We start from the raw sequence: 26510 nt of genomic DNA, 5'->3' as shown, positions 1-26510 counted from the left end.
CAAGTGTTTGAGATCCATGGAGGAAGCAGCTCTATGGGCAGTAGCATTGGGTGGCTATGGCTACTTGCCAGCCACAGCACAGTAAGATAACTAACACTTGAGGGCAAGGAGAAGCAGACCTTGGCTCTCATCTCCTGCAGGCAGAGGGCTGAGAAATTCACAGGCGAAACCCAGGATTTAGAAGTCAGAGTGGTTAACCTTCAAAGGAAGTTAAACACTCAATAAGGCAGCCATGTTATGCTAAGGTGAGGGCCCAGGTTATGAAAATATAGACTGAGACACAGATATAGACTTTATGGATGTCCTGGAAGATTTTTTTTCTCCGCAGACTCCTCTCAGCATTCCTCAGTAAGAACTACCCTTCCCCCTACCCTCTCCATGCTGAAACAGAGCAGAGGCTTCTAGCCTAAAGGCTGCATGTTCCCCACTCTGGGTCTGCCCCGCCTCCCCCCTGGCTCCTAGGCCTCCTGTAGGGTTAAGACACAGTATAATCCAGCCAGGGACAGCAGCCTAATCCTGCTGCCTCACCCTTTTTCTCAAAGGTGTTGATTCCAGACCCCTCATCATCTTCTCAAGGAGGTCTGCTTCTGGAGAACATGTCCTGTGAAAGGTAGAGTAGCTTAAGGCCGTCACAAGATCATTTTTAAATGTCAGTGTGAAAAACTGGGGAGTGCAGCACAGGAGAGCACATGGATTACAGTCTGACAAGATATAATCCCGGGAGGATTGTTTTTAGGCAGGTCCGCTTTGCCATCACCCTATCTGCTCCTTGCATCCCGCTGGAACCCCCACCCCCAACTGCCAAGTGTTCTCTTCCCAACATGGAAGGTCTTGCTCCTCTGAATGCCCCCACCATAGTGTGCTTCTTCATGTATACCCGGATCTCTTGCTTTAGTTTCCTTCCCATATCAGAATTTATCTTTTTTTTTCAAAGTTTTTTTTTTTTTTGATGTGGACCGTTCTTAAAATCTTCATTGAATTTGTTACAACACTGCTTCTGTTTTATGGTTTGGTTTTTTGGCCACAAAAGGCATGTGGGATCTTAAGTCTTGACCAGAGATGGAACCCACACCCCCTGCGTTGGAAGGCAAAGTCTTAACCACTGGACCACCCAAGGAAATCCCCCAAAATTTATCTCTAATGTATAATACATATAAGCATTAACTATGGACAATATATTAACATGTTTCTTCCACAAAATGCTTATTCTTTAATAATACAGCCAATCAAAATTCTTAAAAACCTACTTAGCAGTGTCATTTTTCCACCTGCCTTCAACCTTGTCATTTGTAAAGGCATTCATCACACTGTCCCTGGAGCAAGTGCAAATTGATTGTATTTGCCTTGCCTTCTTGGCCTGTCTCTGTGATTTCTGTGAGCCTCAGTTTTAAATAATAAGGATGATAATAGCTGTCTTTTATTAAGGACTTAGGGGGCTTCCCAGGTGGTGCTAGTGGTAAAGAGCCTGCCTGCCAATGCAGGGGATGTAAAGAGAGGTAGGTTTGATCCCTGGGAAGATCGCCTGGAGGAGGAAATGGCAACCCACTCCAGTTTTCTTGCCTGGACAGAGGAGCCTGGTGGGTTACAGTCCATGGGGTTGCAAAGAGTTGGACATGACTGAAGCGACTTAGGACACAGTGTCTGCCAGGTACTGTACTGACATTATTTGTGGGTTAGCTCAGTAGCTCCTTGCCAAATTCCTATGAGGCAGGTAAACTGTATTTTCCATTTTATAGCCCTAATTCAGGTGTGAGCCCAAGATTTGAGATCTTGCTCCCCTAACCACTGTACCACATTGCCCAAATCTTTTCTGTGGTTTGTAGAGGTCCTATATAACATGGCCACAGCTTATCTCTCTAGCCTCACTCCATCTCTGACCATTTCCCTACCTGAACTCACTGGGCTCTGTGATGCCTCCAGACCTTCCTCCTTGATATTTTCTAGAACTCCTCACCATGGATTCTATATCCTGCTGCTCTCTCCTCACTTAGACTTTATTCATCCTTCCAGAATCCATCTAGACATTGCTTCCAATGTCAGCTCCTCTCACTATTTTTCAAACATCAAACATTGAAGGGGGGTGTTCCCTGTATCTATCCTTATTGTGACACCTATTTGTCATCCTCACTGGCCTGCAGGTTCCTTGAGGGAGGGCACATCTTGCTCACTGCCAGTGCTGATAGAACCTGCCACAGAGTTGATACTGGAAAACAGTACTTGTGGTATAAATGAATGAATGAACCCCCAAGGGAATACATGAAGTAGGAATTTTATGGTGGTGTTGTAGGTGTGTGATGGTTAATCTTATGTGTCAACCTGACTGGGCTGAGTGATGCCCAGGTAGCTAGTGAAACTGTTCCTGGTTGTGTGTCTGGGAGGGTTTTTCTGCAAGAGATTACCACTTGAACCAGCAGGCTTGAATAAAGAAGACCACTCTCACCAATGTGAATGGGCATCATCTGATCTGTTGAAGTCCTGAAAGAGAGAAGAAGGATGTATTTGCTCTTCACTTAAGCAGGGACATTCATTCTCTTGTGCTGTTGGACATCAGCACTTCTGGTTCTTGGGTCTTAAGACTTGGACTGGGACTTACACCATTATTTACCTCCTCCACCTTCCCACCCCATTCCCAAGCTTGTGGACTGCAAATCATGAGACTTCTTGGCCTTTACAGTTACATGAATCAATTTATATACATACATACATATACAGAGAATATAAATAGCACTTCCCTGGTGGCTCAGATGGTAAAGAATCTGTCTATAATGCAGGAGACCCAGGTTCGATCCCTGGGTCAGAAAGATCCCCTGGAGAAGGGAATGGCTACCCACTCCACTATTTTTGCCTGGACAATTTGGTAGCCAGAGGAGCCTGGTGGGCTATAGTCCATGGGATCGCAAAGAGTCAGACACTACTGAGCGATTAACACTTTCCTTTTTCTTTTATTATATATTATATATGTGTGTGCTAAGTCATTTCAGTTGTGTCTGAAGTCATGATACTGGGAAAAATTGAGGGCAAGAGGAAAAGGGTGACAGAGAATAAGATGGTTGGATGGCATCACAGACTCAATGGACATGAGTTTGAGCAAACTCAGGGAGATGATGAAGGACAGAGAAGCCTGGTGTGCTTCTGGGGTCGCTAAGAGTTGGACACGACTTAGCTACTGAACAACAACAAATATATATGTGTTGTTTTATATATATATATATATATATATATATATATGTGTATATAATAAATTTTTCTTTTTTTGGATAGCTTTGTGATGTAACATAACAATGAGAAAAGAAAAATAGGGGTTTGTGTATTGAGCTCCAGCTTTCTTGGCCCCACAGTTCACCTATGGACTTTCTTGTGTTTGGTGTTAAATTTTGGATCCAAGTCAGGTCCAGAGTCTGTTGTGCCATTTTGTTCCTGATCACATGTGCCACCCAGGAGGATTTGAGCTGGCAGTGTTCCAAGCCAGAAGAAGCCTGACAATTGCTTGTTGAAAGAAAATTGTTACCAGCTCTCTAGATATTTGCAGCCTGACAAATAAACTGTCTTCCTCAAAGAGTTTAGACACACATAACTAAACACTGAATACCGAGATGGCCCATCACAAATGAAAAGGTGGTAAATAAGAAAAGCCCAGTGTAATCAATGTTTCTGTCTTCTAAACTACATGGAGAAAAATCCCAATCAATATTTGAGATAGTTCTTTTAAAACTAGGAAATGTTCAGAATGAAAGACTATTCCATACATAGAAAAAGATTTGAGGAAGCCTATATTCTAATTCAAAATGTTCCCATTTCTGCAATTCATGAGATTTCCTCTGTAGTAAAAGAGGAAAACTATTGTATATAAATTTTGACAGCTCTGGATAAAACTGAGTAAATGCTAGAAAAACTTTTCAGTGTTTATTCCCCTACAAAACAATAAAGGAAAATAATAGCTAAAAGGCAGCAAGCAGGAAGCAGGCCTTGGTTTGGAGGGCATATGCATTTTTTTCAGTTAAAAAGAAATTGCCTCAATTAATTGCTTTTAGAAATGAGACATAATCATAATGTAAAAATAAAGATTGCAGGAAAGTATGGATATGTATTTTAAATCAGCTTGGTTAAAATGCCTTTAACGTGCAATACATTTGCTGACTTAATATTTACCACACTAGGAAGTCAGATCTCTTCATGATCTCTGTTTTTCCCTTAGAAAAGGGAGATTTTCTCTTTCCTGGCTGGGCTTCAGTGATTCAGAATTATTGGTCAAATATTTATCGAGTGCTCATGATTTGACTGTTGCTGGTCCACTGTTTAGACCTTACTTCTGACCATATCTCTGTTGCTTTCTCATGTGTGAAAGTGAAAGACTCTCAGTCGTGTCCAACTCTTTGAGACCCCATGGACTGTAGCCTGCCAGATTCCTCTATCCATGGAATTCTCCAGGCAAGAATATTGGAGTGGGTTGCCATGCCCTCCTTCAGGGGATCTTCCCAACCCAGGAATCAACCCGGGGTTTCCTGCATTGTAGGCAGGGTCTTTACTAGCTGAGCTACCAGGGAAGCTTCTCGTGTGTAGAGAGTGGTTTCTACTGGTCCTGAGCAAGCTAAAAGCACATTTTCCCCATGGATCTTGTCTCTATCTTGTCTATGTTAACTCTGATGTTCTCATGATGTGTATAGTGTGCCACTCTCTTAGGCCTCCGAACCCTCCCACCCACATCTTCACCCTCCCCAGTCTTAGCATCCTAGGTCTCTAGATGCATCTGAGCAGGCTGAATGGAAACTCGGGGCACAAGGTAGAGCACCCACCTTGCACTGTTGTTGTTTCCTTCTTTCAAACACTTAAGCACTTGGTGTGTGCTCTGGACACTCTTCCAGGTGTTGGAGAGTAACGGGTAAGCAGGTAAATAACCAGGAAGATTTCAGAGACAATGAGTGCTTAAGCAGAAGTGGGGCTTTACTTTTTATTGGGAGAGTGGGTTGAATGTCAAGAAAGAGAATAGTCTGCAAAAATCTGAGGCAGACAACTGGAGACACAGAAATAAGCAACTGTAAATGTGGTAAGGTGGAAACAAAGAGTCCAGCCTGATAGGGTCACAGTGACCCAGGACGAGTGCCTTCTAGAAGGAGCTGGAGATGAAGTTATAGAGGTAAATCCACTGCTATTTGGTGAATTGCTCCCATTTTCTCCTCTAGGTCCACTCTCTATTTCACTCTGTGTCCTGGGGATGACTTTTCCCTGTTCTCTGCCCTGTGGCTGGATCCAGCCAATGAGGAGTCCTAGCAGTTGGGAAAGGAGGGGCCTGGGTATTTAACTGGAAGTCTCAGCTCCACACAGCCTTTCTGTCTTCAGGTAATCAGCCTTCCTTTCAGGCCTGGGGTGCTAACAGTGCCCTGCAGTGACTAGCTCTGAGGATTCCACTCTACCCTATAGCTTCACAACAACCTGCCCACACTTTTGAGTAGCATATATACAACAACTTTTTCCCAGTTTGAAAATGTCTCCTGTTTCTTATGTGACTCTGACTCAGGTAGCCATTCAAACTGTGGCAAAGGGTGTGGATCTCATATGCTATGGAAAGCTATTTGAGATTTTAACTTAAATCGGGTTTGTTGAGGTATAATTCATATATAATAAAATCCACTGCTTTTAGGTGTATAGATTTATGAATTTTGAGAAAACCCTATGGTCATATTAGAGCTTCCCAGGTGGCTCAGTGGTAAGGAATCTGCCTGCCAATGCAGGAGACATGGGTTCAATCCTTGGGTCAGGAAGATCCCCTAGAGTAGGAAATATTAACTCACTCCAGTATTCTTGCCTAGAAGATCCCATGGAGAGAGAAGCCTGGGGGGCTATAGTCTAGGGGTTCACAAAAGAGTCAGCCATGACTTAGTGACTAAACAGCAACAACAAATGACCATGTTATCCCCACCATAATCAAGATGCAGAGCATCTCATCCTTTGGGAGTTTTAAATGAGAAGGTTCCATGATCTTCCCCCACCCCCTGCCCCAGTTTTTCAAACCTTATTCAAACTTGAAGAAAGGTCAGAGGAAGGTAAGAATAGATACAAAGAGGCTGGTCAGGAAGCTACCATGGGGTCTCAAAGAGTCAGACATGACTGAGCGACTTTCACTTTCACATCGTATAGGCACTGTGCTAGACAACCAGGGTGTAATAATGAGTGATCCTCTATTCTGAGAAGGATGATAGTCTAGTGGGAAAAATTAACAAGGAACCAGAACATTATAACCCAGTGTGATAGCCTGTGCCAAGATGCTGAAGTATTGTTTACTATGGGAGTAACTGGGAAGGAATGTACAAATTCCACCTTCCCGTGACCTTTCTGAACTAACCGATACCTTTGCCCTGGGTTGAGAGTCTCCATCAGAGGTCTGATTCCATCAGCACCAGTGTTTGTGGCCAGAGGGGAGCATAGTTTTTGAATTGTCTAAATCCCAATAGTTTTCAGGTATGAATGCTCTCCTTCAAAGTGTAGAGCAGAAACAGAAAAAGAGTAATACATCAATATCAGATAACATGTGTTAGTGCTCCTTAACATTTTCCACATCACAGTCTGCACAGCGCAATCTGCTAAGACAGAGGCTGCTCACTGCTGTGAGAGGACAACAGGGTGTCTTGACGCACAGTTCCCACCCAGGCACTTTGAGGGCTGAGGAATGTCAAGATTTGCGCTCTCCTACAAGCTGAGAGGTGCTAACATTGTCTCCCTCCTAATTGGAAAAGTGTCATAGGAGAATGAAAAAAGCCATGGAATTTGGAGTCAGGAAATCTGGTTTAAGTCTCATCACAGTTTGGGTCATCTCTGCCAAGGCATGACCCCTCTGACCTTTGGTTACCTCACCTAGAAAATGAGAATATCTTCCTATCTTATAGACGGTTGAGTACTTCTCAAGCATAATTATTACATTGCCCCAAATTCAGCAAGCATACAGAATCCCCAAGATTGAACATAATACTCCGCCTGATGTGTGTACTGGAAAGATGCTTGTGGTTGACTTTGACCACCCTGGAAGGACAGCTCCAGGGAGGGCAGGGGAGAAGAAGAGGAAAACATTGATGGCTCCTTGCCACTCGTCACTTGTCACTGCTGGCCTGAATGAATCACCTCTTTTCACCTATGTCAACAGCATCAGCTCTAATCACTATCTCCACCAAGTCCCCAAGTCCCTGTAGAGCAGAGACTAGGGGAAAAAAGTGAGAAAATGTGGCTGGGAGTACCATCTGGGTTGATTTTAGGTTATCAAATAATAGACTTAAAGGGAGTTGAATGTCATTCTTTTATTACCAATTCAACTCTTGGTACTATTTTCCTAAGTTTTAAAATTGGCTTTCCTCTGCATTTGTAGGACTATCTGAAATGGCTTGTTAAAAGTAAGCAGTGGCTGGTAGGCAAGTAGATATCTGTCCAGATAATTAACAGAGGAATGCCTTCAATCCTACAAAATACTAAGTCAGTAGTAAACCCAGGAATGAGGGAAGAGGATGGTTTATTGATATCCAAATCACTAAAATGCTAATAAATAGAATAATAAATATAACCCATAATGATAATACTAATAGATGGCATTTATTGAGAAGAGGTCAATGGTACAAATGAGGTCCAAACAGTTAAAAAGCATGAAATCCAGGGTCTCATTATTATAAAGTTAATGAAATGACCAGAGTAAACCTTCTGTGGAGGTCAGGAATGAATTATTAGGTAGACTATCCAATTTTTCCAGGTTTCATTGTACATACTATGTACTAGACATTGTGTTAAGCAGTTTATATGAATTTGCTTTATTTGGACAAATATCCCTATGAGATATATAAATGCTATTGATCTCGCCAAATAACCCATGAAAAAGCTGAGGCTTGAGGATTGAGTATGCGTTCAGCCAGGCTGAGGTTGGGTAAGGAGGTCAATGGCATATCAGAAGATTTACATCTTTCGGAGGCAAATTTGCCAAGTCTTGAGCCTCCTATTGGAGCCAATGCAAATGCAATTATTTGATTCAAAGTCTTTTATGATGTTCTGATATTATTCTCAGAAGTCTCCGAAAGGGACCAGAACATGACATCAGTGAAATTTACTCCAGGTCAATCTATACATTAGGCTTATTGTTTTCAAATTTTGCTGTGCATCATTGTCACTTGGAGAGCCCATGGGCTCATAGACAGAGGTCTATCCTCCATGTACCTGACCTTAAATCAGAACCTCTGGGGAAGGGGCCGAGAAAGATGCATTCAGACTACATTGCCAACAATTCTGATTTGTATCTGTTGGGAACTACTGCGGTAGGCCAAGAAATCCTCTTATTCTATTTTTCATCTTAAATTATGTTCATACATGTTGTCCAAAATCTTCTTTAGAGTCAAGAATCTGGTGTATACAGTGAAACAAATAGAATTATGCCAGCCATAGGTAAATACTGCACTTTTGTTTCTGTCTTTTCTTGACTTTTAAAAATTAGTTTTACGAAATATTCACCAATTACAATTTAATGAATTATGGCAAATGTGTTTAATCATGTAACCACCACGATAATAGTAAGATAGTAATATTTCCATCATCCCCCAAAGTTATTTTGTGTTTCTTTGCAGTTAATCCCTTTCTAGGGCCCTGGCAACCACTCATTTGCTTCTGCCACTATAGTTTTGCCTTTTCTAAAATTTTGTATAAATAGACCACCTGTAGACTGCCCTGGTGGCTCAGATGGTAAAGAATCTGCCTGCAATGCAGGAGACCTGGATTCCCTGGGTTGGGAAAATCCCCTGGAGAAGGAAATGGCAACCCACTCAAATATTCTTGCCTGGGAAATCCATGGAGAGAGGAGCCTGGAGGGGCTGTATAGTCCATGGGGTCACAAAGATTTGGACATGACTGAGGGACTGATGCTTTCACTCTCTTTTTACTGTATATGGTCTTAAATTCTGGCTTCTATCATTTAGCATAATGCTTTTAAGATCTGTCCAGGCTATTCTGTGTATTGGTAGTTCTTTCTTTTATTATTGCTATATCCTATCATATATTCCATGCAACAGTTTATCTGTTCACCTCTTGATGGACATTTGGTTGTTTCTAGTTTCTGCCTATTATGAACATATTTGTGTGAATACAGTCTTATTTCTCTTATATAAATATCTAGGAGTTGGATTGTTAGGTGAAATAATGTCTCTTTAACTTTATGTCTGCTAAACTTTTATCTGTTTTCTAAAGTCGCTATAATATTTTGCGCTCCTGCCTACATAGAATTAGTTTCAGTTGCTCCACATCCTCACTAGCACTTGATATTGTTGGTTCTTTTATATTTAAGCATTCTGGTTGTGTGTAGTGGTATCTCACTGTGATTTTAATTTGCTTTTTCCTAATGTCTAATGATATTTGGCATACTTTCATGTGCTTATTTGGCATTTTAAAGCAGCTTTATTGATGTATAATTGATGTACAAAAGACTGCACACATTTAATGTGTATAGTTTGAGTTTGTGTGAATGTGCTCAGTTGTGTCCAACTCTCTGCGACCCCATGGATTGTAGCCCTCCAGATTCCTCTGTCCATGGAATTTTCCAGGAAAGAACACTGGAGTTGGTTGCCATTCCCTTCTCCAGTGGATCTTCCCAACCAGGGATTGAACCCGAGTCTCCTGCATTGGCAGGTAGATTCTTTACCACTGCACCACCAGACACTTGCTATTTGAGTTTGGACGTATACAGATACTTGTGATACCATTACTACAATCAAGGCAATATACACATCTAACACCTATCAGAGTTTTCCTTGTGTTTCTTCATTTTTCTTTTGTGGTAAGAACACAGCATGAAATTCACCCTCTTAAATTTTAAACTGCATAAAATGTATTGTTAACCATAGGCATCGTGTTATACTGCAGCTCTCTAGAATTTATTCATCTAGCAAAACTTAAACTCTACTTGCTATTCATGTATATTCTTTGATGGAGTGTCTATTTAAATCTTTTACCCATTTAAAAAATTGGATTGTCTTCTTACTATTCTGTTGCAAGAGTTCTTTAAATATTCTCTATCAGATGTTGGCAAACTTTTTCTTAAAGGGCCATATAGTAAATATTTTATGTTTATAGGCCATAAATTTTGGATTGCAATTACTTAACTCCGACATTTTAGTTTGAAAAAGCCACAGGTAGTAAAACTTGACTTAAAAAACCTGCTGACTGTAATTTGCCAACCTCTGTTCTAGATACAAGTTCTTTATTAGATATATGTTTGGTAAATATTCTTCCTCTAGTTTGTAGCCTTCTCTTTTAATTTTTTAACAGCATCTTTTGATGTTTAAAAGTTTTTAATTTTTATGAGGTCAGATTTATCAGTGTTTTCTATTATGGATTGTGCTTCTTGTGTTTTAATGTAAGAAATCTTTGCTAACCCAAGACCATAAAAATTTAGTTTTGCTTTTTTTCTGTGGTTTCTTCTAAAAGTTTTATAATTTTAGGTTTATCATTTAGATATATGATCCATTTGATTATAGCAATTTTATTAATTTTCTGTATATATTATAAGTAATATTGGCACAAAGTAATATTATTTTGCGATATTAATTTTTAAATATAAGGTAATAGTCAAGATCCTCTGTTGTCTTTTTTTGCATTTGAATATCCAATTGTTTTGACACCATGTGTCGAAAGGATCGTCTTTCAACACTGAATTGCTTTTGTACCTTTGTCAAAAGGCAGTTGGCTAAATATGTGTGGTCTATTTTCTTACATGAATACTTCATCTCTTGATTACTCCATATATATATGTTAACCTTGAGATCAGGGAAGTCCCACCTTTATTTTTTCTTTTTCATAATTGTTACAGCTATAGTAGGTCATTTGCATTTCCATATAAATTTTAGAAGCATCTTTTAAACAAATATGATAACACCTGCTGGAATTTAATCTTCATTGTGTTCAATCTGCAAATCAACTTGGAGGAAAGCCAAAATATCAGCATTACTGAGTCTTCCAACCCATGAGGATTAGAAGTTTCACTCCATTTATTTAAATTTCTGTTTATTTCTGTAAGTAATATTTCATAGTTTTTGACATACAGCTTCAGTGTCTTTTGTCAAATTTGTCCATACTTCACACTTTTTGATGGTATTTCAATTTCCAGTTGTTGATTTCTATTGTATAGAAACATAACTGATGCATGTTGACCTGTATCCCACAACTTTGTTATACTCACATGGAGTTTTAGTAGCTTTTCGGTTGTTTTTCTTAGGATATTCTACACAGATCATGTCAGCTGCAAATGAGGAGTTTTACTTCTTCTTTTCCAATCTGTGTACCTTTTCTTTCTTTTATTTAAAAATATTGCCTTTTGGCCAGAATATTTAGAAAGTGTTAGTTGTTCAGTCGTGTCCTACTATTTGCAACCCCATGGAATCTCTCGCTCCTCTATCCATGGGATTCTCCAGGCAAAAATACTGGAGTGGGTTGCCATTTCCTTCTCCAGGATATTTAGGACCATGTTGAATAGAACTGGTGACAATAAACATCTCTGTGTCTCTTCTGCTCTTAGGAGAAAGCATTCAGTTTTTCATCATTAAGTAGTATATGCTTGTCATAAATGCCCTTTCCCAGGAAGTTTCTTTCTGTTCCTAGTTTGCTGAGAGCTTTTTATCAGAAGGAGATGCTGAATTTTTTCAAATGCATTTTCTATGTCTATTAAGATAATCTTATAGCTATTCTTTTCTACTCTGTTGATATGACAAATCTGGAGAAGGGAATAGCAACCCACTCTAGTATTCTTTCCTGGAGAGTTCCATGGACAGAAGAGCCTAGCCAGCTACAGTCCCTGGGGTCGCAAAGAGACATGACTTAGCAACTTAATACACATACAATATGGCAAATTATATTGGTTTCTGAATACAATCTTGCATTCCTAGAGTGCACTCCACTTGATAATGATCTGTTATTCTTTTTATATACCTCTAGATTCAATTTGCCAATATTTTACATCTCTATTTGTGATTTTTCATTTTCATTTGTTTATTTTGTATTTCTTAGGATGTTTGTGTTTTATTTTCTGTCAGAAATTCTGGCTCATAACAGGACTTGGGAAATATTTTTCCTCTATTTCTGGAAGAAGTTTGGGATGAATTGGCATCATTTTCTTGAAATGTTTGGTAGAATTCACCAGTGAAGCTAACTGGCTGGAGTTTTACTTGTGAGTTAGTTTTAATCTAAGAATTCAGTTTCTTCCATATGTATGGGACTACTCAGTTTCTTTCTTTGTGAACTTTGGTATTTTGTGGTTTTTAAGTCACAAATATCCATTTCATTTGTCAATTTTTTTGGGCACAAATGCTTATAATATTCAGTTAGTATCTTTTAGATGCCTATAGGATCTTTGATAATGATACGTCTTTCATTGCTTTATGTTGAAAATTTGTGTTTTCTCCCCTATATTCTTTATCAGTATGACTGGCTATGGATTCATCAATTTTTAAAATTGATCTTAAGAGAGTACCTATTTCATTAAATTTCTCTGATTTCTATTTCATTGATTTCTGGTCTTATCCTTATTATTAACTTTCTTCTTCTTATTTGGATTGCACCTCTTTTTCTAGCTTATTTAGGTGAAAATTTTAGATAACTTGAGAACTTTCTTTTCTAATGTACACATTTATTACTATAAATTTTCTTCTAAGTTCTATCCCACCAATTTTGAGATGCTGTGTTTTCATTTTCATTCAGTTCAAAATATTTTAAAATGTCATTTGTGATCTCAACTCATGTAGTTATTTAGAAGTGTGTCGATTAATTAAAAATATTAGGAATTTTAAAAAGATACCTTTCTGCCATTATTTCTAGATTAATCTGTTTTTGGCCATAAAATTTGCTTTGAATCACATAAGTTCACTTAAATTTGTTGGAACTAGTTTCATCATCCAGGAGATAGTTTATTTTGGTGAACACCTCGTGAACATTTGAAAGGGAAGTGTATTTTGAAGTTGTTGATAGACTTGCAATAAAGGCTCAATTCCTTCCTTGCAATAAAGGTCAATTTGGTTTAGTTGACTGATAATGATGTTCAAGCATTCTATATCCTTATTAACATTTCTCTGTGCTTATTCTATTAATTACTAAAAGAAAAACAGTGAAATTACCACCTATCATTATAGATCTGCCTGTTCTCCTTTCAGTGCATTAATTTTTTCTTCATGTATTTTGAAGCTCTGTTATTGGGTACATATACATTTAGGATTATTATACACTGTTGTGAACTAACTGATTTGTGTCCCTCCAAAATTCATATGTTGAAGGTCTAGCCTCCAGAACCTCAGAATGTGACTACATTCAGAGATAGGGTTTTTAAAGAGGTAAATAAATTTAAATAATTTCATTAGGTTAGACCCTCATCTAATATGATTGATGTACTTAGAAGAAGAGGATATTAGGACATAGATACACTCAGAGGGAAGACTATATGAAGACACAGGGAGAAGGTAGGCATGTACAAGCCAAGGAGAAAGACCTCAGAAGAACTCAACCTTACTGATACCTAGATTTTAGACTTCTACCTCTAGAATTGTGAGAAAATTGAAAGAGGAAATGGCAACCCACTCCAGTGTTCTTGCCAGGGTAATCCCATAGACAGAGGAGTCTGATGGGCTACAGTCCACAGGGATTGCAAAGAGTTGGACACGACTGAGTGACTTAGCACTCACTCTCACTGAAACGTCCCAGTCTGTGGTACTTTGTTGTGGAAGCCCTGGCAAACTAATACATGTATTTTTTGATGAATTGACTCTTTTGCCATTAGAAAATGTCCCTTTTTATTTGTGGCACTATTTCTCATTCTAAGACCTACTTTTCCTTAGTATAGTCCCTTTTTCTTTTGATTAGTGTTTTTATTGTACATATTTTTATATTGTTAATTTTTAACATATATGTATCTTTTAATATTGTTCACTTCTTTGTAATGCTCGTATTTTTCTCTACATTTTTAATCATATAGAGAATATTCATAGCAGACTTTTTATACCCTTGTGGCAGAGGAGCCTGGGGTCATAAAGAGTCGGAGACGACTGAGAGACTGAGCACATCATGCACTAGTTCCAGTGTCTCAGTCATTTCTTGATCTACTTATATTTATTGTATTTTTTGCTTTGGTTGGCAATTGGTCGAAATTTTATGCTGCTTGGCATGCCTTATAATTTTTGAGTGCATGCCTGACATTGTGATTGTACACTCTTTATATTGTCAGCTGCTGGGTTTTGCTGCCTTCATTTAAATAGTGCTGAATTTTATCCTAATGTGCAGTTAGGTATTTGGAATCAGATGACTCTTTTTGAATTTTGCTTGCAAGCTTTGTTAGGATGGATCTGGATCATCTTTTAGTTGAGCATCAATTTAGCTCTGCTATGGCTTCCCTGATAGCTCAGTTGGTAAAGAATCCGCCTGCAATGCAGGAGACCCTGGTTCGATTCCTGTGTCAGGAAGATACCCTGGAGAAGGGATAGGCTACCCTCTCCAGTATTCTTGGGCTTCCCTTGTGGCTCAGCTGGTAAAGAATCTGCCTGCAAAGCAGGAGACCAGGGTTCGATCCCTGGGTTGGGAAGATCCCCTGGAGAAGCAAAAGGCTACTCGTTCCAGTATTCTGGCCATGGGGTTGCAAAGAGTCAGACATGACAGAGTGACTTTCACTTTCACTTTCATGGTGGTGATACTCTTCTACATAATGCCTTTGGTCTCATGATATCTTTATACTCTGACTGTTGGAACACGGATTATTTCTATTCTGAATAGGCTTCTAGGATTGTTCTTCCTACTCTTCTCTGTTGATTCTTTACCTGTTACACATGTCTTTTTGTACTTAGCCAAAGAGTCTAGGGGACCTCTGAGCAGAAAACTGGAGCTCTTTCTCTTACGTATCCCTCCTTTTTGGTTTTTTGCTACACAGAATTTAGCTGCCTTGGACCTGTGAATTCATCTCTGTCTTCTCACCTCAAGAAGTGCTTGGCCGTTTGCGTTATCCCTCCCTGCACTGAGGCCTGATAACTACCTCTGAACAGTAACCTGGTGCAGTCATTTTATTTGTGGCCCTTCTCTCAGGGATCTCTGTACTGCTGTTTTGTCATTCATTACCTGAAAACTGAGATTTCATGTATTTTGTCTAGATTTTTAGTTATGAGGATTAAACCTAGTTTCTATTCTTCCTCTTGACACCTTTATTTGATTTAATTTTAAACATTATCTTGCTTTTCACAGTCAATCCCTTGTTCTTAGGGGAATTAAAGGCCTAACAATATATACAAAGTACTTTTCCCCTAAATGTATTCTTGTCTGGGTGAGTCTCAGCTTTGTGGTATCTTTCTGGTATCTGATTAGTATCTGGATCGTTTCTCTAAACAGCTGTAGAGTGGGGCATTTCCCATAGGAAATGGCACTGCTCCTTTGGCACCTCCAGAAATCTCAAGTCTCCCATATCTGCAAAGTTCCAAGGAACTTTCAGGACATAGATCTACTGAACTAAATATTTATGGTCTTAAGTACAAATTGCCTCATGCACATATATTTCCCAAGCAGTCCAGTATTTCTAGTGCTAAAGACAAATCCTAGAATCTAACCTTGATTTCCTGTTATCAATTAGAAACCAGCACAGAGATGCAGTATATTTAGGAGATCATATAAACAGAGAAAGTAGACTAGGGAAAGAGAAGGGAGGAGGTAGAGAAAGGCTTTCAGTTGCTCCACGTGCAAGTGTGCTCATTTGCTTCAGTCGTGTCTGACTGCGACTCCATGGACTGTTCCCCGCCAGGTTCCTCTGTCTGTGGGATTCTCCAGGCAAGAACACTGGAGTGGGTTCCCATGCCTTCCTCCAGACAGTTGCTCCACAAGGCCTGGCTGATTGATACCAAGTATCTAGTCTGTTACCCTTGAATTTCAAACCCTAAGGCGATAGCTCTTCTTACAATGGACTTTGACACTGTAATTGTCATGTTTGGTGGGAAGAGGGGCGGGAGAGGAAAATATGCATAACTCTGAAACATTACTATCTTTTAATAAAATCTTGGAATTTCTCTGGCTGGCTGGTGGTTAAAAATTCACCTTCTAATGTAGGGAGTATGGGTTTGATCCCTGGTTGGGGAGCTAAGGCCACATGCTTTGTGGCCAAAAAACCAAAACATAAGACAGAAACAATATTGTAACAAATCCAATAAAGACTTTAAAAATGGTCTACATTAAAAAAAAAGTCTTAAAAATAAAATTTCTAAGTTTGTGATGATGGTAAGATTTCTTTTTCTAGGTCTTTGCAAAGTATCTTTCTTCCATTTCGTATTTAAAGCATATACTTTAATTCCCCGCAAAAGGGAAGTCAATATATTTTCTATCCCTTTTGACTCTGCATTCTTGCTTCTTCTCTCCAGAATCCACACTTGAATGAGTCCAGGAGTCTCTCTTGTAAGAGATGTTATTGGTGCCCCAGCCATACCTATCCTCCTGGGCCTCACCTTTGTGTTAACACTCCCTCTCTTACTTCCAGGGGCCAGCCTGTGTACTCTTTGCTGAAGGGCTTGTCAAAGCACTGGAACCTGCTGCTTGTGTCTAAGGTAGGCTAGAACGCCCCATAATCCACAACCTGGATGGGCTATCTCTGAATTGCTTGTTCTCCACTGATTCCTGAAGTTTCCCAGCAGAATGATGCTCCAGTTGCCACAGTGGTAGCTGTCTCACTTCCCACTTCCCTGCAACTGTTTCTTGGATCACCTCCCAAATAAACTGCTTGTACTCAGTTCCTTGTTTCTGAGAGAATTCAGATTTAGCTATTTCTACTTTCTGGAAAGCAAGCAATTCCCCACAGACAACAGGAGAATCTGGAAGTAAAATTCACAGCTTTGTATTCCCAGCAATGCTAGTCTCCAATTCTCACTGAATATAAGAGAAAGAAGGAAAACAAGCATAGGATAGAGAGTACCCTGCCCTCTATCTTCATACTGTCACACCCCCAGTACACTTCCTTATCTGAGATGAGAAATAAATTCCTGTCCCCAACTAAGACCAGGTCCTGTTGTTCCAGATTGGGATCTGTTAGAATATTGCTATTACTATTTGTACTTCAGGAGCAAACCCTTGTTTTAGCCCTTAAGATAAATCCTTATCCTCACTGAGATTACTTCTAGAACCACAATGGAGAACATCTCCCAATGCCAGACATTTTATTCTCTCCACCTGGGGCTTTTCCCGTGAAAAGTAAAGTCCCTCCTGCAGTTTGATGTTTCTGAGTGAGCCTGTATCCAGTGCTTTTCTGCATATACCCAACTCCATCAGGTGTGATTCTGGCACAAGATCATGGGATCATGAATTTTCAGATAAGACAGAAAAGTGCTCAATCCCTTAACTTGAGATGTCTGATATTCTTTAACTAATGGTAATCTTTTGACATTCTGACCACTCTGCTTTTGGTGCGACATACCCTGGCTCCTCCCTTACCTCTTCTGAGCAGTCCTTCAGAGCTGTCTTAGAGGCTGACTCCTAGACTTAAGTCTTCAGTTTTGTCCACCAAATAAAACATAATTCTCAGTTTTTAGGTTGTACATTTTTTCAGTTGACAAAATATGATGTCAACAAAATGGGGCGTAATGGTAAAATAAAGATGAGATCATTGAAAGAAATAACAGTAGGGGTTGTGTTAAGCAACTGTGTGAGGTACTTTAAATGATACTGGATTTCAAAGGTCAAATGAGAGTGTAAGTAGAGGAATAGAAGGGAAAAGATGATGACTGGGAGGCATTTCAGAAGAGGGAGAGAGTAGGAAGGAGAGCAATGAGGAATTAATAGATGTGATTTTATGTGATTACATGTGAGACAAAGATGAATAGTTAAGGAAATAAAGCCAGGAAGTAGAGGAGAGAGAAGGACTAGATAGAGCAGGAGTCAGTGGCCTGTGGTTTCACTGGTGCACAGTCAGGTTCATCCATTTACATATTGTCTGTGGCTGCTTTCATGACAAAACAGCAGAGTTGAGTAGTTGTGACAGTGCTATGTGATCTGCAAAGCCTAAAATATCTATTTTTACATAAAAGGTTGCTGACACCTGGACTAGAGGGAAGGAGGAAGAGCAGGAGAAATCAATTGGTTAATGAAAGAGTCATAGGTGACCAATTGCCAATGAGAATGCCTTTAGTGGATGTTGTCAGTGCCCTGCCTGGATCCTCCAGCTTCTGTGAACATTATATCAACTGGAAAAAAAAAATGCACGATCTTAAAGTTGAGAGTTATATTTTATTCAGTGGACAAAACTGAGAACTTCAAGCTTAGGATGCAGCATCTCAGATAGCCCTGAGAAACTGCTCCAGAGAGGCAAGGTGGGGGGCAGGATACATAGGAGTTTTTGCATCAAAGACCAGGTAGTTGGAACATTGGAACAGGTTTAATTTTATTAATTAAAGAAAACAGACATCTCAAGTTAAGGAATTTAGTGCTTTTCTGTGTATGGGAAGATGCAAGAGTCTGGGCTCACTCAAATCATTCCTTTGATATGTACCTCAGCTATCTGTGACCAGTATTCTGCATTTTCTCATCTCAGGGTACACTGTCAGGGGTGGCTATAGGACTGACTGCTGGATTGTGGGGGCATCCTGCCTCCATCCTGAATTCCCTCAGGGCTTACTGTAGAGGTGACTGTGATGTTATAGCTTGATGGCTGCAGCATCCTTTGTTTACTGATATGGCAGGCAGTATTTTTCATCCACAGTTGATAACCATCGCAGATGTTCCCTTCTGAGAAATGACCTTGACTAATGTCTGCAGCTGGTGTGTACAAAGGCCGGCCCTCTTCCCTCAAGGTGTGAGCAACTCTGTGATGAAGCTCATCCCCCAGGGCTTCTCAAGGGATCAGGCTGAAGCTGGTCTCCAGCTGAGAGCACATTCCCTTGCTCCTTTGTTTCCCTATCCTGTTTCCCTCACACACCTACTCCTGAAAATGCTCCCCCACTAAATACCTTGAACCAAAATTCCTCTCTCACACCCTGCTTCTATGGAGTCTGACTTAGGCAGTGCTATTTAATGTCAAAAAGTACACTTAGTCAAGTTTTTAATAGAAATAAATGCAAAGCACCTAAGACCCCAGTGACTTTTATATTTGCTGTAGAAAATATCATTAAAATTGTCACTAATTAAATTACAAATTATGGTCTGAGAAGCAGGCTAAAGCAGTTTGTCACATCACATTCTTCTTAATCATAAGCAGTGGATTTGCTTGTGTATATGAAGGAAATGGCAACCCACTCCAGTATTCTTGCCTGGAGAGTCCCATGGACAGAGGAGCCTGATGGGCTGCTGTCCATGGGGTCGCACAGAGTCGGACACGACTGAAGCGACTTAGCATGCATGCATGCATTGGAGAAGGAAATGGCAATCCACTCCAGTGTTCTTGCCTGGAGAATCCCAGGGATGGGAGAGCCTGGTGGGCTGCCGTCTATGGGGTCGCACAGAATTGGACACGACTGAAGCGACTTAGCAGCAGCATGGTAGATACACACATGCAGATCTGAGACCTTTGTCATCCATGGAGAAGCTGCTCTGGACTAGTGTGTGTGACTAGGCAGGGAGCCTTTCTAACTAGCAACTGCATTCAGATCATTCAGAACTTTCTCTGTGGCTTGAAACCCATGAAACCATTTGTGTTCTAAGCCAACCAAAAATGCCTTGGGTTCTACAGCAGCAAAGAAATGTCTGTCCTGTTATCTATCTATTGAATTTCTTGTATTTCTTTTCATCATCTGAGTATATTGGGATATGTCAACTTAAAAAAGTCACAGCCTAAAAGTTGAGAGTTTTGTTTTATTTGGTGGAAATGTTTAGGACTTAAGCCTGGGAGGCAGCATCTCAAGTAGCCTTGAGAGAACTCCTCCTCTGAGGAGGAGTCAGGTTATATAGAAGTTTATAGCAAGGGGCAGGTAGTCTGAACATCAAAAGTATTTTTGTGAGTTAAAACTAGATATCTCAAGAAATTTAGTGCTTTTCTAAGTATGGGAAAATGCAAGAGTCTGGGCTACTGAAATCCTTTCCTTCATATGCATCTTAGCTATCTGGGGCCAGTATTGTGCATTTTTCACAAGCTGAGTACTTTGATGCTCACCACAGGGAGTGGCTGCAGCCTCATGGCTGCCAGATTGCAGATATTGTTCTCCTTCCTTGGTGCCCTTAAGGCTCAGAAATTTACGTTTGGAGGGCCAGAATCGCTGATGACTGTGACATCCTTATTTGCTGATATGGCAGGAATACTCCATTTCTCAGATACATACTACATTATACATCTTCTTCATGGTGTCTTCTACTTGTGGAAGTCCAGAAAAATTAGAAAGGGACTCATAGACCACAACAATGGTTTTCTAACTGTGAAGTTTCTTTTTTCTCTCACTGGTATGTCCTAGGATAACACCCACTAATACAACCATGAGGCAGAAGAGTGGAGAATTAACATAAATCAAACTTTTAGTAGTATTGGTAAAGTAGCCATGGGATCTTTGGAGGAAGTATCAGGAACTAGAGTTGAAAACATTTTCTCCAGGGCTGCTTTGACTGAAATGCTTGCTTTTCTTTTTGCTAATAATCTGCTTTCAAAAGTCTATTAATCCTTCAAGGTTAGTTCTAGAGGACTCTTTTCTTTACATTTGCAAAGTTAATATTACTTACATGAGTATTCATCTACTACTATTTCTACTTTCCCATACAAAATTGACAACTTGTATCAAGGATTATGTCTAAAAGTAAATAGTTAATCACATGCATAAACCAAATATCAAACTGCCTTTACGCATTTAACCACCACACTTAACTAATAGTGAGTGACCCTAAATGCCCATGTAGTAATTTTGAAAATACTGAAGCAAGATCTGGAATTGAGCATATTGTCAGGTTAGAGGGTAGCAGCAAGCTGCTGAGTCAGCTAGCAGACTGCATGACACCTGGTGGAACACGGCTATCCCCTATACACTAACTCTTAGGTAAAGTACTTCAATTCTTTGTGAAAATTATCAGCCCCCAGTGAAGCCAACTGCTCGTGCTGCTAACAAGGAGAAGTTAGAAGTAGCTCCAAAACTAGAGAGATTCTAGATGTCAGGGTCAGCAAAGATGGAATTTGTCTCATTATCCTTTTCTCTCAAGCCCATGGCAGATATTGCAAGTTGATTGACTATTCATTCTTTCCTGCTAACTTTAGCCCCTGCTTCACAATAATTTTAAGCTGAATTCTCTGGGCAGCTCCTATCAATACATCAGAGTAGGCACTTAACATACTTGTTAACCATATTTGCCTTCAGTTCAGTTCAGTCACTCAGTCGTGTCCAACTCTTAGCGACCCCATGAATTGCAGCACGCCAGGCCTCCCTGTCCATCACCAACTCCTGGAGTTTACCCAAACTCATGTCCATCAAGTCGGTGATGCCATCCAACCATCTCATCCTCTGTTGTCCCCTTCTCCTCCTGCCCCCAATCCTTCCCAGCATCAGGGTCTTTTCCAATGAGTCAGTTCTTCGCATGAGGTGCCCAAAGTATTGGAGTTTCAGCTTCAACATCAGTCCTTCCAATGAACACCCAGGACTGATCTCCTTTAGGATGGGCTGGTTGGATCTCCTTGCAGTCCAAGGGACTCTCAAGAGTCTTCCAAAATAATCTTTCTCAAGTCACCTTTTATCCTTTTTTTTTTTTTCATAACGCAATTCAGATTTTCTGACCTTACCATGTTCTTTTCCTTATTGGTAGCTGTGCTTTGATGGCTCACACCCTTCAACTGACTTTTGTTTTTAAAACACTACAGAAACTACTACAGATTAGTTACTAAATTTTGATAGTTGGCACAAACTTCTCTAGGTATGTGAGTAATTGTGATTACACATTACAGTGTGCAATGTGGTTGAATTCACTGGTTGAATTTTTTGTAGGTTAAGCCAGGTTTTCTCACTGAGGTGTAGCTTTGAATAACCACTCTCACACTAGAGTCATGTTTTATGTGTTTTATATTATATATATATATGTGTGTGTGTGTGTGTGTGTGTGTATATTTGGTGATTCTGTGAATGTCTGACAATCTTTAGCTAAATTCTATAAATGCAATACCTCAAAACATGTTTCCTTTTAAAAATAATTGCAAATATATGCTAACTAATGTTATATAGTTTGTTCAAATTACATTTAAGTAAATGAACTGAGATCTTGTTCACATTTACATTATCATGATTTAATCTGAAGTTTGCAGTTTATCAAGATTCTTGCACCTGTAAGGCCCTGGGTGGATACTTCTTCATCTTATGGTATTTGTGACTCTTGGCAAGGTCAAAGAAATGAGAATTCTTAGTTGAATTCAACACTCTTATGTTTAATTTATCCCAAATTATTTCTTGCTATTATTCTGTCCTTGACCAGAGCAAGTTTACCATATGCACTCTGTGGAACAGTAAAAACGATTTGTAAGACTGCAATGTGTGCTTTGGTTAGGCTCATCAAATAAGAGAAAACTTCAGTGAATGCTGAATGAGCAGTTATCTCCGTGGTCGAGAATATGCTTAGGAAACTCATGACTGAGTCTCTTTGCTAATGCGACTTAAATTCAGGAGGCTCGACAGTCATTTCATTGAAGCATTAGGAGTTAAAGGCTTATCTCTCATTGTTGAACCACACTTTTGTGGAGTAAATAAAATACTATGGAATTGTTCATGTGTTGAGGGATTAACCAAAGCTTCTAGACAGAGCTCTTCAGAATGGCAAAACTCTGCTATGTTGAGTATTGAGCACTTTGCAAGTTCTTTAACACATGAAATGTGAAAATCTTCCATCTCTGTCAGTGTGTTTGAAAAACCACCCAGTGCTGGGCACTATTGATTGAAATGAAGCAAATTATCTTTTTACAATGCATATGACTAAGATGTGATATTTTGGGGGAAGTGTCTCCTGCTCAAATATACTTTATTCAAGAGAGATTTATTGTACATATCTTATTTACCAAGTGCTACAGCAGGTGCTGGTGATGGGTGCAGAAATAAATAAATAGAAGAGATTTTGTGATTATTTGGTAATATTTGGTGTGAAGGAAACAATGCTATAAATGAATAGCAGCAGGACATGACCAGGTCTAAGTAATTAGAGAAAGCCTTGAGTTGACACCTAAAGGAGGAAAAGTAGGAATTAATAGCTGAATAGAAGAGCATTTCAGAGAGAATGAGCAATGAGAGCTAAAGCCCAGTGTTAGGAAGGTGTATGGAACCAAAGAAGGTTGAGGAGGAAACCAGTACAGGTTATTGTAATTAAGTGCAGGGAGCAGAGAAGGGGAGGGGTATGAGAAGGGGCTGGAGGTGGGCAGGTCCTGGGTCAGGCAGGACCACATTGGGCATACAAAATATTTTACTACTTGTTTTAAGAGCTGAAGAAGTCATTAAAATTAAGCAGGGCATGAGGATCTCATTTTGACAAGATCATTCAGGCTTCCATGATGAAAGGATGTTTGAAGGGGCAAGAATACCTAGAAGAAAAGCAGTTAGAAAGTGTGGAAAACCAGGGAAGAAGTGATGCCAGCTTTGACCAGGATGGTTCAAAGTATCTGAAATCATCACCAACCTCTCCTCCAAGTTAAAGAAAAATCCCTGTACATGTATGTACTTGGAGGCAGATTGCTGATTATTCATCAGTACCAGACAGGGAAAGGTTTGATAGACTAGTTCGCACAGAGTGGGGCCCCAGAGAATGGGTTCTAGGTTAGTAAACTGCAGAACCCAGAATTCCTACTTGGGAGTGTAGTCTAGACAGGAGTGGTAGGGGATCCTTGGCAGCCAAGAATTAGCTGAGGCTTCCCCAGACCTGATGCTTGGTAGTGCTAATTGGTTGCTAGTTACAACAAAAGAAAAGATAGAGCGAGGCAGTCCTATCTCTTCTCTGTGTTACTCAGTGTGTGCTCTGCCATGTGTCTTACAACTTCATGAGGATACTTTCAGAAATCATGATCATAGAGTGTAGAGCTGAAAGGGATGTGTTAAGTTCAGCCACTCAGTCGAGTCTGACTCTTTGCGACCCCATGGACTGCAGCAGGCCTGGCTTTCCTGTCCATCACCAACTCCTTGAGCTTGCTCAAACTCATGGCCATTGGGTCGGTGCTGCCATCCAACCATCTCATCCTCTATCATCCCCTTCCCTCCTGCCTTCAATCTTTCCCAGCATCAGAATTTTTTACAATGAGTCAGTTCTTCTCATCAGGTGGCCAAAGTATTGGAGCTTCAGCTTCAGCATCAGTCCTTCCAATGAATATTCAGGACTCATTTCCTTTAGGATCTCCTTTGGTTTGATCTCCTTGCAGTCCAAGGGACTCTCAAGACTCCTCTCCAACACCATAGTTCAAAAGCATCATTTCTTTGGCACACAGCTTTCTTTATGGTCCGACTCTCACATCCATACTTGACTACTGGAAAAACCATAGCTTTGATTAGATGGACCTTTGTTGGCAAAGTGATGTCTCTGCTTTTTAATATGCTGTCTAGGTTGGTCATAGCTATTCTTCCAAGGAGCAAGTGTCTTTTAATTTCACGGCTGCAGTCACTGTCTGCAGTGATTTTGGAGCCCAAGAAAATAAAGCCTGTCACTGTTTCCATTGTTACCCCATCTATTGGCCATGAAGGATAAGATCGGGATACCATGATCTTAGTTTTTTGAATGTTGAGTTTTAAGCCATCTTTTTCACTCTCCTCTTTCACTTTCATCAAGAGGCTCTAGTTCATCTTCACTTTCTACCATAAGGGTGCTGTCATCTGCATATCTGAAGTTACTGATATTTCTCCCTGCAATCTTGATTTCAGCTTGTGCTTCATCCAGCTCAGCATTTTACATGATGTACTCTGTATATAAGTTAAATAAGCAGGGTGAAAATATACACCCTTGACATATGCCTTTCCCAATTTGGAACCAGTCTGTTTTTCCATGTCTAGTTCTAACTGTTGCTTCTTGACTTGCACACAGATTTCTCATGAAGCAGGTAAGGTGGTCTGGTATTCCCACCTCCTGAAGAATTTTCCACTGTTTGTTGTGATCCACACAGTCAAAGGCTTTGGTGTAATCAATAAAGCAGAAGCAGATGTTTTTTGGAATTCTCTTGCTTTTTCTATGATCCAGCGGGTGTTAGCAACTTGATCTGTGCTTCTTCTGCCTTTTTTCAATTCAACTTGATCATCTGGAATTTCACGGTTCATGTACTACTGAAGCCAGCTTGGAGAATTTTGAGCATTACTTTGCTAGCATGGACAATGAGTACAATTGTGCAGTAGTTTAAACATTCTTTGTCATTGCACTTCTTTGGGATTGGAATGAAAACTGACCTTTTCCAGTCCTGTGGCCACTGCTGAGTTTTCCAAATTTGCTGACATATTGAGTGCAGTGCTTTCACAGCCTCATCTTTTAGGATTTGAAATAGCTCAACTGGAATTCTATCACATCCTAGCTGTGTTTGTAGTGATGCTTCCTAAGGCCCATTTGAGTTCACCTTCCAGGATATCTGGCTCTAGGTGAGTGATCACACCATTGTGATTATCTGGGTCATTAAGATCTTTTCTTTATAGTTCTTTCTCTATTCTTGCCACTTCTTCTTAATATCTTCTGCTTCTGTTAGGTCCATACAATTTCTGTCTTTTATTGAGCCCATCTTTGCATGAAATGTTCCCTTGGTATCTCTAATGTTCTTGGAGAGATCTCTAGTCTTTCCCATTCTATTGTTTCCCTCTGTTTCTTTGCAGTGATCACTGAGGAAGGGTTTCTTATCTCTATGCTGTTCTTTGGAACTCTGCATTCAAATGGGTATATCTTTCCTTTTCTCCTTTGCCTTTAGCTTCTCTCTTTTTTTTTCTCAGCTATTTTTAAGACCTCATCAGACAATCATTTTGCCTTTTTGCATTTCTTTTTTTTGGGGATGGTCTTAATCACTGCCTCCTGTACAATGTCACGAACCTCTGTCCATAGTTCTTTGGGCACTCTATCTGATCTAATCCCTTGAATCTATTTGTCACTTCCACTGTATAATCATAAGGGGTTTGATTTAGATCATACCTGAATGGTCTAGTGGTTTTCCCTACTATCTTCAATTTAAGTCTGAATCTGGCGATAAGGAGTTCAAGATCTGAGCCACAGTCAGCTCCTGGTCTTGTTTTTGATGACTGTTTAGAGCTTCTCCATCTTTGGCTGCTAAGAATATAATCAATCTGATTTTGGTATTGACCATTTGGTGATGTCCATGTGTAGAGTCTTCTCTCGTGTTGTTGGAAGAGGGTGTTTGCTATGACCAGTGCATTCTCTTGGCAAAACTCCATCAGGCTTTGCCCTGCTTCATTTTGTACTCCAAGGCCAAATTTGCCTGTTACTCCAGGTGTTTCCTGACTTCCTACTTTTGCATTCCAGTCCCCTATGATGAAAAGGATATCTTTTTTGTGTGTTTGTTCTAGAAGGTCTTGTAGGTCTTCATAGAACTGTTCAATTTCAGCTTCTCAGCATTACTGGTTGGGGCATAGACTTGAATTACT

The 26510-nt window shown here is 39.9% G+C and overlaps 1 long non-coding RNA gene across 1 annotated transcript in view; it reads left to right on the top strand.

The window, feature by feature from the left end:
• LOC145512228 (uncharacterized) overlaps positions 1-26510 on the top strand; it is a 281896-nt gene that overhangs the window by 26321 nt on the left and 229065 nt on the right. The window contains exon 2 of the long non-coding RNA XR_014058416.1: positions 16502-16568. This is a non-coding gene — a long non-coding RNA (uncharacterized LOC145512228). The remainder of the gene's footprint in view (positions 1-16501; positions 16569-26510) is intronic.

This window comes from Giraffa tippelskirchi, chromosome 7 (genome assembly GCF_054371585.1).
Source record: "Giraffa tippelskirchi isolate mGirTip1 chromosome 7, T2T-mGirTip1v1.2.pri, whole genome shotgun sequence".
NCBI lineage: Eukaryota > Metazoa > Chordata > Mammalia > Artiodactyla > Giraffidae > Giraffa > Giraffa tippelskirchi.
The sequence above is the reverse complement of the archived record's forward strand: the minus strand, read 5'-3'. Positions and strand labels throughout refer to the sequence as shown.